This window comes from Saccopteryx leptura, chromosome 9 (assembly GCF_036850995.1).
Source record: "Saccopteryx leptura isolate mSacLep1 chromosome 9, mSacLep1_pri_phased_curated, whole genome shotgun sequence".
NCBI classification, from domain to species: domain Eukaryota; kingdom Metazoa; phylum Chordata; class Mammalia; order Chiroptera; family Emballonuridae; genus Saccopteryx; species Saccopteryx leptura.
This window is the reverse complement of record NC_089511.1, coordinates 73,094,049-73,107,493: the sequence shown is the minus strand read 5'-3', so window position 1 is coordinate 73,107,493 and position 13,445 is coordinate 73,094,049. Positions and strand designations below refer to the sequence as shown.

Below are 13,445 nucleotides of genomic sequence, written 5' to 3'. Positions count from 1 at the left end.
GGCTTGATTTGAATGAATTCTTTGTTTTGAAGTATTAGAAGAATATTGAAAAGAGTATTTTAATTTTTTTCTATGGAAGAGTGAGATTGAGAACTATGTAGTAATTTTTTAAGATATTACTGTCTGCAAAGAAAGGTGAGTGCTTTAGAAAATATATTATTTCTAAGGAAGAAAACATTGTGTTTTTTACTATCCAGCTCAGTAGTCATAGATTGTTTCTGAAAATTACTTCTTAGTCACATAGTTCTTTGGAATTTTTTCAAAACTCAACTTTTTCAGAAAGCCTTTTCTTGAGAGTCTCTCACTGAATGTTCTATTGCGCTATTGTATCAGGATAAATAATACCAAATTGAATGTAGAATAAAGCTACTATCTCTCATTACCACCATGGCTATGGTATTATTTTTACTACCTGATATTTCTATAACTTGGAAATTTAATCTTATTCAAATAAAATCTCTAAGCTATTTATGCTTATACATCGTTGACACATTAAATTCAGTTCATTTGGATATACTAATATTTTGTGATAGTCTTTATAACATTAAAAGCAATCATAGTATTCTTGATAACCATGTGAAGTATGCAACTTGTTAGAGGAGCAAACATACAACTTTCTGAAGAATTTAATTTGGAAAATAAAAATAAGATGTTATGGAGATGAGAAGATGGCAGCGGAGTAGGCAGACGCACAGACGCCCAGCTCTCACCACCAAACTGGAATACAAATCAATTGAGGAAAAATCAGCGTGAAAAACCAACTCTGGACTACAAGAACAGCTCTCAAAAACCAAGGAGCAAAGAAGAAACCACAACAAACCTGGTAGGGAGTGCATGAATCTCCCCTGCTTACAGGAACGGAGGGGGGCGGTGAGGCTGAGAGCCCAGAGGGGACCTCACTCCAGGGAAAAGGGCAGAAAATACTGCTCACAGCCACTTACCTGGCGACCAGGGAGCGAGGTGTGTTGAAAAGACCAGCTTATCTCCCAATTGGAAAGGAAAGAGAGAGGGACAGACTGTGAGGGGCTAAGGAATGCAGGAGACAACCTAAAAAAAGCTGACTCATTCGTGCTGGAGGTGGCCATAGCTGGGGGAGGGACTGATCCTTCCCCACAAAACAGTACTGAATTGCTTCTGGATCAGAGATCTCCAGACATCTCTCCAGCTCCAATCAGCGCAACAAGACACAGCTGAAAACAAGTGGGGAGGAGGGGCAGTAACTCAGGTCTCCATGGAGATCTGAGATACACCTCCCCCTACTGAAGCTGAGAAAACACCCTGCCTCCAGAGAGATTAGTTGGTGGAAGAGGCCTTCAGAGTCTCAGGTTACACTCATCGCATTCCTGGATACAGTTTCAAAAAAGCCCCCTGCCGAGATCAGTAAACAAGACTATCACCTATTAAGAAAACAAACAAATCAAGACTTCAAAGCTGCCCAAATCCGAAAGTGGATTACAAATAATAGCTGATACCAACCCAAGAAGACCTAGAAATAACACAACTGAAAACTGGAGGCAGACAACACCAAGCCTAGACTCAACCAGCTCTATAAGCAAAACACCCAAACACAGACATAATGAGAAGACAAAAAAGTGTAATCCAAATTAAACCACAAGAGACACCTTCAGGAGATGAATTGAGTGATATGAAATAATCAAACTTCCAGATGCGGAGTTCAAAATAATGATTGTAAGGATGCTTAGGGATCTTAGAACAACAATGGATGGTCATTATGAACACCTAAATAAAGAAATAGCAAGTATAAAAAAGAATCAGTTGGAGACGACAAATACAATATCAGAAATAAAGACCACAATGGAAGGAATTAAAAACAGGATAGATAGAGCAGAGGATCGAATCAGTGAGTTAGAGGACAACTGGAATGAAGGCATGAAAGCAGAGAAGAAAAGAGAAAAAAGACTCAAAAAGTCAGAGGAAACTCTTAGAGAGCTCTGTGACAACATGAAGAGAAATAACATCCGCATCATAGGGGTTCCTGAAGAAGAAGAGAAAGAACAAGGCATAGAGACTTTGTTCAGTCATATCATAGCTGAAAACTTCCCTAAATTATTTTAGAAAGAAAGGATAAAAGCTATCCAGGAATTCTTTTTACTATTCTTGTAACTTATAGTAAGTTAGAAACTATGTCAAAATAAAAAAAATTAGGCTTGATCTGTGGTGGTTCAGTGGATAAAGTGTTGACTTGGAATGCTGAGGCTGCCAGTTCAAAACCCTGGGCTTTCCTGGTCAAGGCACATATGGGAGTTGATGCTTTCAGCTCCTCCCCCCCTTTCTTTCTCTCTCTCTCACTCTTTCTCTCTCTGTTTCTCTTCTCTAAAATGAATTAATAAATAAAAATAATTTTTAAAAAATTTAAAGAGACAAACATGTACTTAGGAGGTGAATAGGACACCAAACGTTTGGGATGTGTGTGTATTTAAACAGTCACTTTCCAGAGAAGTTTGTTGAAATCTTAGTTGTGTTTTGTTCCAGTGTTTAGGATAGATGCAAGTTTTATTAACTACTGATCTTACCACCATAATTGGGTCATTTGATTACAAAAAGGGCAAGAAATTATGTATATGAGGAACAATGTCCTGATTAGAATGTTTCATATGAGAGCATACTACTAAGATAGATGCATCTTTCATTAGATTGGTTTTGTTTGTTTAAAGAAATGAGAATTCATTTCTCTGTAAAACTATTCTTCCTACTATATCATCCCTTTCAAACTATTCCCTGTCAAATCCCTTGAAACTTATCTCTTACCTCTATTATTGTACTGAAACAGCACTGTAAAAAGTCACTGGTAGCCCCTATTTATTCAGTACTTGGATCTACTTTTACTTTTTCTTAGTAACCACATTGAGAGTATTACTGTATTTCCCCATGTATAAGATATACTCTTTTTCAAAAAATATGGGGTCTACCAGGTTCAAGACCCTGAGGTTGCCAGCTTGAGCATGGGCTCATCTGGTTTGAACAAAGCTCACCAGCTTGGACCCAAGGTTGCTGGCTTGAGCAAGGGTTACTCGGTCTGCTGTAGCCACGCGGTCGAGGCACATATGAGAAAGCAATCAATGAACAACTAAGGTGTTGCAATGAAAAACTGATGATTGATGCTTCTCATCTCTCTCCATTCCTGTCTGTCTGTCCCTATCTCTGACTCTCTCTCTGTCTCTGTAATAGAAAACATATATATATATATATATATATATATATATATATATATGGTCTAAAAACTGGGTGTGTCTTATACAATGGTTGTAGATTTTTTACTTGCATTTCTCGCTTTTTTACACGTCTTTGCATTCGTTGTTTCGCACTTGTTACTGGTATATTACGGTAGGTTATGTTTTGCCACGTTCTACCCAGAAATGGCTCAGAAAAGATTTTTGTGCAGTGCTGACTTCAAGTTAAAAGTGATCCAGTTTGCGGCATTTGGTGTATGTGCTTGGCTGAGGAGCCAATGGGGTGAAGCTACCATCTGTGGGATTATGACTGAACTCCTCTAAGTCAGAATCCCGCCCAGGCGGAACAATAAGGCAGCGACGCGGAGCCTCGGTTGGCCTTGGATAGCTGGTCCCCTGCTGTCCCCGTTGGCGGGCCGCCGCGCGCCCCTGTTAATGTTAAAATTGCACATATGAAACAAAACTTGGTGTCATTAGAAAAAAGTATAAAGTTGGGGTGTTGCGGGGCCCTTCAGAAGTTGGGGCCCAGGGCACGTGCCCGGTGCACCTGCAATTAAATCCACCCCTGCCTCCAACTGAAAAATCAATCTGAGACTGGCTACGAGAAGAAGAAACCTTACTGAAAATGCCATGGCAGAAGAGAGGCAAGTCAGCAAAATGGTCTGATTTAGAGGGAATTGAAGATATGGATTGAATAGCAAAGGGCAATTGGAATTCCTGTGTCCACAAAGATGGTTCAGCATGAGGCAAGAAGAATTGCTGATGAAAAAGAAGTTACTGATTTCAAAGGAGGACACAATTGGTGCTTCAGGTTCATGAAAGGGAATGGACTAAGCATGCGTACACACATCAGACTTGCCCAAAGGATGCCTGAAAGCTATGAGCAGAAGGTCCTTGGATTTCATTGTTTTGTCATTCGATGTCAGAAGACACATCAGTTTGAGTTGGGACAGATTGCAAATATGGATGAAATCCCCCTTCAATTTGATGTCCCAAGTAACAGAACTGTTGATAAGAAGGGGGTGAAAACTGTAACTGTGAAGACAAGTGGACATGAAAAGAGCCATTATACAGTTGTTCTAGCTTGCTGTGCCGATGGAACCAAGCTGCCTCCTGTGCTGATTTTCAAATGCAAAACAATGTCAAAAGAAGACATTCCTCAAGGAGTGATTGTCCATGTTCATGACAAGGGTTGAATGGATCAGGATGGGATGAAGATCTAGTTTGGGAAAATTTGGAGAAGGAGACCAGGTGGACTTTTATGCAAACCTGCCCTATTGATGCTTGATCAGTTCAGGGCACACATAACAAAAAACACAAAGAAGGTTGCTGTAGAGCAAAAAGCAAAACTTGCCATTATACCCAGAGGCTTGACATCCTAGCTCCAACCACTTGATGTCAGCATTAACAAATCCTTCAAAGCTGCCATGAGAGATGAATGGAACCAATGGATGAAGTCTTCTGGGGACAATTTGACACCAGAAAGAAGAGTGAAGAAACCAACTATAGGAGAAGTTTGTACCTGGGATAAAAGATACTGGGATAATATCAAGATAGAGATCATTTTCAAGTCATTTAAGAAGTATGGCATTTCAAATGCTATAGATGAAACTGAGGACAAGACAATATATGAAGACAGTGATTTGTCATCAGACACAGATGAAGACAAGCTAATGGATGGGAGTACTGACAGTGATGAGGAGTTGTATGAATTTTATGATGAATAAAACTTGAGTTCAATAACTTTATGTAATACATTTTTTTTCAAGTTTTGGGCCCCAAAATTAAGGTGCCTCATACATAGGAGCATCTTATACATGAAGAAATAGGGTAAACCTTTTTTTCCTTCAAGTCCTTTCTTTTCTTGGCTTCAGTGATAACTCTCCTGGATTTTTTCCTGCCTCTGATCTACTTTTTAAAAATTCACTGCCTTATGTGGTCACTCCCTAAGGTTTTGTTTTGGTCTCTGTGTTTTTTCTTTTATTGCAATCTTGTTCTTTCCAAATGCTTCTCATTCTTTAAAGTTCAATAGAGACCTTCCATCCCCAGTGGTAAGGCCCATTCCAGTTACTGGTGGTCTTCCACCTCTCAACTCTTTGCCTCTTCTCTTTACTTTGATTTTGCCGAGACCTGTTGCCCTCAGCTTAGCAATGTGTGTCTTATGTGGGCAAGCACTGAGGACATTTTTTGGATGACTAAAACTTTTTCATAGAAATCAGATTTTGGAAGAGGAGAAGAAAAAGATTTTCTTTTTGTCAAAGAGGATATTTTTTGCCCCCTACTCGAGAGTGTAAAGTTAGAGCATAGTCTGGCAAACTGGTCTGCGGGCCAAATATGGCATGCTACCTGTTTTGTGTATGGCCCTCAAACAATGAATGGTTTTGTATTTTTAAAGATTGAAAAAAATTAAAAGGTGAGAAATATTTCATGACGTGTAAAAAAATGAAATTCAAGTGTCAGGGTCCATAGATAAAGTATTATTGGAAGACAGCTATCCTCCTTTGTTTACACACTGTCTGACTGCTTTTGTGTACAAGTGCTGGAGTAGTTGTGACAAAGAGAATATGGCCACCTGGCCCTTATGGAAAACATTTCCTGACCCCTGCCTTAAAGGTCAGAGTTTAGTTTAATTTTGTTTTATTTCACCCAATACAACTTCCTGCTTCATGACTAGATATGATGTGCATATATTTTTTTTTCTTTAATTTATTATTATTATTATTTTTTCCTGAAATGAGAAGTGGGAAGGCAGAGAGACAGACTCCCACATGCACCCAACCGGGATCCACCCAGCAGTCCCACTAGGGGGTGATGCTCTGTCCATCTGGGGTGTTACTCCGTTGCAACCAGAGCCATTCTAGCGCTTGAGGTGGAGGCCATGGAGCCATCCTCAGTGCCCAGGCCAACTTTGCTCCAATGGAGACTTGACTGCAGGAGGGGAAGAGAGAGATAGAAAAGACGAGGGGTAGGGTGGAGAAGTAGATGGGCACTTCTCCTGTGTGCCCTGGCTGGGAATTGAACCCGGGAGATGATAAGCATCAATTCTTCATTGCAGCACCTAAGTTGTTCGTTGATTGTTTCTCAAATGTGCCTTGAGGGGGGGGGTGAGCTACAGAAGAACAAGTGATTCCTTGCTTAAGCCAGCGACCTTGGTCTTCAAGCCAGTGACCTTTGGGCTCAAGCCAGTGACCATGGGGAGGTGTCTAGGATCCCATGCTCAAGCCAGCAACAAGCTGGATGAGCCTGAGCTCAAGTTGGTAACCTTGGGGTTTTGAACGTGGGTCCTCTGTCCCTGTCTGATGCTCTTAACTACTGCACCACCACTTGGTCAGGCTGAAAGTGAAGTCTTAAAATACTATTGAGGGCAACCAAAGATATGACCATCAATGAGCTGAAACCATTGTTAAAATGAAACTGGAAAGTGACCAGTTGGCTGATTTTTGACACAGTCAATAATCTGTTCTAAAAGATGCATGCATCTTTCCTGGTCTGTTACTGTCTGTTCATACATTAGGTTTTTTTCTCCTTTCACTCTTTTTTTATTTTTAAGAGAGGGATGGAAGGAGAGAGACAGGAAGGGAGAAAGAGGGAGGAGAAAGAGTGAGAAGCATTAGCTCATAGTGCTTTTACTTTGGTTGTACATTGATTGCTTCTCCAACATGCCTTGACAGGGTATCAGACCTTGACCTCAAGCTGAGCCAGTGTCCCCTTGCTCAAGCAAGTGACCTTGGGCTGTTCACACCAGTGACCTTTGGGCTTAAGCTGGCGACCTTTGGGATTGTGAGGACAATACCAGGTTCAAGCTGTGAGCCTGGGGTTATAGGTGGATACTTTATCCACTGAGCCACCACTGGCCAGGCCCTTCGGTTTTTTATGAATTTATGTTTATTGGTTGTTCATTTTTGCAGTGGTCCTGGAATACTTCCAAATGTTGTATTTGCTCAGGCAGCTAAGGGTGGGTTTGAAGGATCTAAGCTGCACAGGGACAAGAAATAGGCCATGGTTTGGCAAAGACAATGAGAGTAGAAAAAGTTAAGAGATTAAAATTATTTTTCTAAAACTATTTCTGGTTCTTATTAGGATGAAAAATAAATATTTTATTGAATACTTAGTAAATATGAAACACCAAGCTAGATTCTTGGTGTATTTGGGAGGGGGAGAATAAATACTCAGTTGTGTTTGGTCCCTTTTATACCATTCCTATGAACTCTTCAAACAGGTGTCTGTTCTTATTGTGGGAAATATTAATCTCTTTTAGGTATTTATTTTTCAGATTCCAGTCATATCATTTTGGGTGTACCAGTAGTTCACAAATGAAGTGAATTGGGTTATAGTTCACTTTGGGTTCATTTAGGGTGGTTTTTATTGAAAAATATACATAAGATTTATCATTTTATCCATTTTTAAATGTACATTTCAGTGGCATTAAGTACATTCACATTGTTGTTCAACTATCATCTCTAGCCATCTCCAGAACTCCTTCATCATCCCAAATTGAAATTCTATACCCACCAGGCGTCCCCAAACTACGGCCCGCCGCATGCAGCCCCCTGAGGCCATTTATCCAGCCCCCTGCTGCACTTCTGGAAGGGGCACCTCTTTCATTGGTGGTCAGTGAGAGGAGCACTGTATGTGGTGGCCCTCCAACGGTCTGTGGGACAGTGAACTGGCCCCCTGTGTAAAAAGTTTGGGGACCCCTGCCAGTAACTCCTGCCCTAGCCGGATGGCTCAGTTGGTTGGAGCACTGTCCCAAGTACACAAAGATTCCTGGTTTGCTCCCCAGTCAGGGCACATACAGAAACAGATCGCTGTTTCTGTCAGTCTGTCTCTCTCTCTCCCTTCCTCTCTCTCTAAAATAAAAATTTTGGGGTGGTGGGGACAGAGAGGGAGAGATAGAGACAGACAGACAGGAAGAGGGAGAGAGATGAGAAGCATCAATTCTTCGTTGCGGCACCTTAGTTGTTCATTGATTGCTTTCTCATATGTGCCTTGACCCGGGGGCTACAGCAGAGTGAGTGGCCCCTTGCTCAAGCCAGAGACCTTGGGCTCAAGCTGGTGAGCTTTGCTCAAACCAGATGAGCCCACTCTCAAGCCGGCAACTTCGGAGTTTCGAACCTGGGTCCTCTGTGTCCCAGTCCAATGCTCTATCCACTGCACCACCACCTGGTTAGGCAATCAACAAATTTTTTTTTAAATCCTTTTTTTCTCCCCTCTGCTCAGCCTTGGCAACCATCATTCTACTTTCTGTCTCTATGAATTTGACTACTCTAGGTACCTTATGTAAGTGGAATCATACAATATACAATATTTATCCTTTTGTGTTTGACTTATTTCAGTTCAGTGTTTGCAAGGTTCATCTATGTTATAGCATGTAGCATGTGCCAGGATTTCATTCCTTTTATAGGCTAAATAATATTCCATTGTGTGTTTTTAGCTATTGTATAAACAAACCAGAAACAGAATATAAATCTATACCCAGAGATGGTGACAGGACACTGTCATCTTTGAAGCAGCTTGTTGTTTAAAGACCAAATGAAATAAATCATGTTAGATTGTGTTGTTCCAGATGTTGGAGGACAATTGGTAGAAAGAGATAAGAGAAATGAGAGTGGAACCTCTTCTGCCACAGAACTGTGATGACTTCTTAAGAGAGATATCCTCTTTTCCATATCCCAGTTATGAAACAATGTTAGAACCAATGCTCAAATGTCAGCATTATTATTGTGAAGAAAAAGTAAAAAAATAGGATATAAATCAACTACAACTGGAGTTCTTTTTTTTTTTAAGTGAGAGTAGGGGAAATACAGAGACAGACTACTGCATGTACCCCGACTGGGATCCACCATCTGGGGCCAATGCTCACAACCAAGCTATTTTTTTAGTGCCTGAAGTGGAGGCTCCACGGAGCTATTCTCAGTGCCTTGGGCTGATGTGCTTGAATCAATTGAGCCATGGCTGTGGGAGGAGAAGAAAGATAGAGAAGGGGGAGGGGGAGGGGTGGAGAAGCCAGTGGTCGCCTCTCCTGTGTGCCTTGACCAGGAATTGAACCTAGGACTTCAACATGCCAAGTCGACACTCTACCACTGAGCCAACTGGCCAGGGCCACAACTGGAATTCAAAGTTTACTCTCTCAGTTGTAGTTAAAACAAAGATGCCAGTTTCTTAAATTGTAGAGGTCTTGTAGCTCTGGAGGTATGTGTGGGGATAACCCCACCTCTCTTCCAAGGTGTTTTACTTATTTGACTTTCACTCACACTAGGCTGAGGGGAAGGAGGTCATCTGAACTAAATTAAAGACAAGTAAGTGTGTGTTATAATATATAATGCTCCAGTGGTGCTACTGAAGGCAGATTCCCTGTGGTCCTGACAGAGCATAAAGTATTTCATATCTTGTTTAATAGGATGACTTAGTTGAAAATCCAAGATAACATGTGGCAGCCTCTCCCATCTTCCCGGGAACCATTATATACCAGGCATTATTTGGACAGCTGCTGCTTGTATGTGTATATACTCTTGCTGTTGCCTGACATTGCTGTAGGGCAGGGGTCTCAAACTCAACTCAGCATGTGGGCCGCAGAGCAAGATCACAGCCGTTCGGCGGCCACACTAGGTCTACAAAAGGCAACTGTTACGCAACACTTTTCTCACTGCAGTTGAAAACAAAAAAAAATCAGTACAACAAGCACAATCGTACATGCAGTTTACTCAGTGTCACAAAACGACCAGAAACTGTAGTTCGCATCACAACTGCTATTAACTAAGCTAATATCTAGCTAGGATGCTAGAGAAATGAAAAATACAAGTAGGCCCCTAGGCTTACTTAATTTTATCCAAAATATTTTGAACTTCTTGGATTAGTCTGCGGGCCGCACAAAATTGTTCGGCGGGCCGCGAGTTTGAGACCCCTGCTGTAGGGTATCTGATTTGCTCTTTAATGTCTAGATGCTGCTCTAGAAGTTGGGGTAGAGATAGACTGAGCCTGATGACCTTGTTTTCTCCTCTCTCACTTTGTTCTTTTTCTGAATTTGTTGCTTGGCACAATAGTCAGCCCCTTTGTACTCAGTCTTCCCAAAGCTGCTTGCCTAGAGACCCCTATGCCAAGAAGAAATCATCTCTGCCTCTGTCCCCAGTGCTCTCCTCCTGGGATTCCATTCTGCTGACTTGTACTTTCTTTCTAATATATAATGCACAAATCAAATACTTATCTTCTGTTGCATTTGTTTGAGGAACAATTATGAATAATACCTGAGGGAAGATTAGCAAACCAAAAATAGGATTGGTAACATACTTGAATGAACATTAACAGGCATTCTTCTGAGGGAAAGAATTGATCTGCAGAAACATTACCTGGATTAGCTCCAAAGGGGCACTGGTGGTCGCAGGCTTAGGCATTGAAGAGTCTTTGCTAGCTGGCAGCAACCCAGGGCAGTTTTGTCCTGGTAAAGCAGTAATATTTCTGCCCTAAGACAAAGCTTTCTCTGGAAGAAATTTTGCTGCAAACTGAACTCCCAGCAGTGCATCTCTGATGCTAGTTCTGTGGGCTGTGTGGAAGCAGGCAGAGTGTGCTGGTGTGCCCTGAGATTCGGTCTAGTTCCTCAGCTGTGTCAGCACAGCCCTTCTCTCCTCCTTCCTCCGACCCCCACCCCATAGTTTTTTTTGATATGTTTTAAAATTGAAAGGCTCTGTGGGGAGGGAAGTCGTTGGTATTTTGAGTATTGAGGTGCCAGCAGAACTGCTTGGCATCTTGTTTTGTATATAGTGGTTTTAATTCACTCTCTAATAGGTCATTTGGCTTTACCAGCAGAGTCTTAAACTTGATAATCCTTGCATCAGCAGTGTGGCGCAGGCCAAACATCTAAAAATGCAACCCTGATTACTGAAGGCAGTTTCTAAGCCTTCATTCCCTGGCTCTGTTTGTCTGGCTTCTGCTTGGCTCCTCCTGAGGTTAGGCTTAGGTTAGCTCTCCTCATGCTCACTGCAGCCAAGACAGACAGGTGGTTTGGGACAGCAGGATGAGTGAGGGAAGTTCACATTCAGATTCCCAGTCCATGCAGGAAGCCTAATAACCTCATATGCCATTTCAGGCAGTGGGAGATGGCATGTGTGCTCTGGTGGTGGCAAGCTTTTTGGTACTCTTTGAATGGAGATGTGCAAAGCAGGAGTGACATGGTGATGGATTGAAAAATCACAGCTCTTTCACCAATTTACAGCCCTCTTGCTTGTTTTCCTTGTGGAGGCAGCTGATTGACGTTAACTACTCCTGCAGACTGGGCTGACTTTTCTCCTTGGATCTGAGGTGTCCCAGGCCCTCTGGAAGTACAGTGTATCCTCTTTTTTATCAGCTATAATTAGCTATTATTATTTGTTCTGTCACCACTGATTACTGCAATTTGAGGTATCAGGTTAAAAGGGGCATCTTGGGCAAAGTTGGTGCTGTATTTGGAGGTGATTCTGGGATAGTAAGTACCTGCCAACCACATTGGTTTTTATTCTGAAGTAGATGTTTTTATTCCAATCTTTATATGTTCTGAAGTAGATGTTCCTGTTCTAGTTTTTATTTACCCTGAAGTACATGTTTCTATTTCATTCTTCAAAAATATTACAGCCTTGGGAAACCAGATTATGATTGCAGAGACTGTAAGCTGTCAGTTCCTACTAAACCTTTTTTCTTTTAAGGAACCTCTGCCTTTTGGTTCCTGTAATGATGCATTCACAGGTATAGTCAATGAGTGACAGTAATAATTATAACTCAAAATTCCATCTTATAATTTATCTCATTATAACTACAGAACATCCTTGTAAATCATTGTCCGTATTTAAAACTGGAGAAATTGGGGTAGGGGCTATGTAATCATTGATAAGAATGCTTTAAAATCTCGTTTGCCCTAAAAACCATTTTCGCCTCTCTCTCCAATAGAAAAGAAGTTTCTGTCTTTGGTTTTCAGGTGAAGCTGTGTATATGTTTTGTGTGTATGTAGAGGAATATTGCTTACCTTAGTGTGAATGGGCTGAAGTGTATTCTTTTGTGATGATATTTAGAAAGAATTAACAGGAGTGTGCCTCGATGAATATTTTAAAAGTAGATGGAAGGAGCCTGACCAGGCGGTGGCGCAGTGGATAGAGCGTTGGACTGGGATGCGGAAGGACCCAGGTTCGAGACCTCGAGATCGCCAGCTTGAGCGCGGGCTCATTTGGTTTGAGAAAAACTCACCAGCTTGGACTCAAGGTCGCTGGCTTGAGCAAGGGGTTACTCGGTCTGCTGAAGGCCCACAGTCAAGGCACATATGAAAAAGCAATCAATGAACAACTAAGGTGTCACAATGCGCAATGAGAAACTAATGATTGATGCTTCTCATCTCTTTATTCCTGTCTGTCTGTTCCTGGCTATCTCTCTCTCTGACTCTCTCTCTGTCTCTGTAAAAAAATAAATTTTTTTAAAAAAAATCCTTTAAAAAAAAAATAAAAAAGGTAGATGGAAGGACTTGACCAAATGGTGGTGCAGTGGATAGAGTGTTGACCTGGGATGCGGAAGTCCCAGGTTCGAAACCCCGAGGTTGCTGGCTTGAGCTCAGGCTCACCACCTTGAGCATGGGATCACTGGCTTGAGTGTGGAATCATAGACATGGCCCCATGGTCACTGGCTTGAGCCCATAGGGCGCTGGCTTGAGCCCCAGGTTGCTGCCTTGAGCAAGGGGTCACTGGGTCAGCTGGAGCACCCTGGTCAAGGCACATATGAGAAAGTAATCAATGAACAACTAAGGTACTACAACTACGAGTTGGTGCTTCTCATCTCCTCCTTCCTGTCTGTCTGTATCTCTCTCTGTCCCTCTCTTTCTCTTTTGCTAAAAAAAAAAAAAAAAAAAAAAAAAGGTGGAAGGTTTTTTTGACCCTTGGATATGTTGGAGCTCCATTTTCCTTCTTGTCCCTTTGTATCTCCCACATTTACTGTCTTCAGAAGTGTTCTCACATGGAGGCAGAAGAAAGGGTTAATAGTTTGAATTGTGTGTTACCTTGGCAGAAATTTAGAATCATTCTTTAGGTGGGGAATTTTAACAAATAAAACTTTGAAATAATTTATTTGTGGAAAAAATTTATTAGTGATCCTAATTCTAAGTGAGATTAGTAATATGATGTTGAAAAGCTGTGAATTTTTTCAATTTTATTACATTTTTTTTCTTTTAAGCGAGAGAGAGCACGAGTGAGTGAGAGAGACAAGAAGGGAGAGAGATGAGAAGTGTCAGTTCATAGTTGCAGC

General features: G+C 41.5%; 1 protein-coding gene across 2 annotated transcripts in view; it reads left to right on the top strand.

Annotated features, from left to right (window-relative positions):
• ASCC1 (activating signal cointegrator 1 complex subunit 1) overlaps positions 1–13,445 on the top strand; it is a 110,393-nt gene that overhangs the window by 84,731 nt on the left and 12,217 nt on the right. The gene's annotated exons all lie outside the window — the stretch shown is intronic.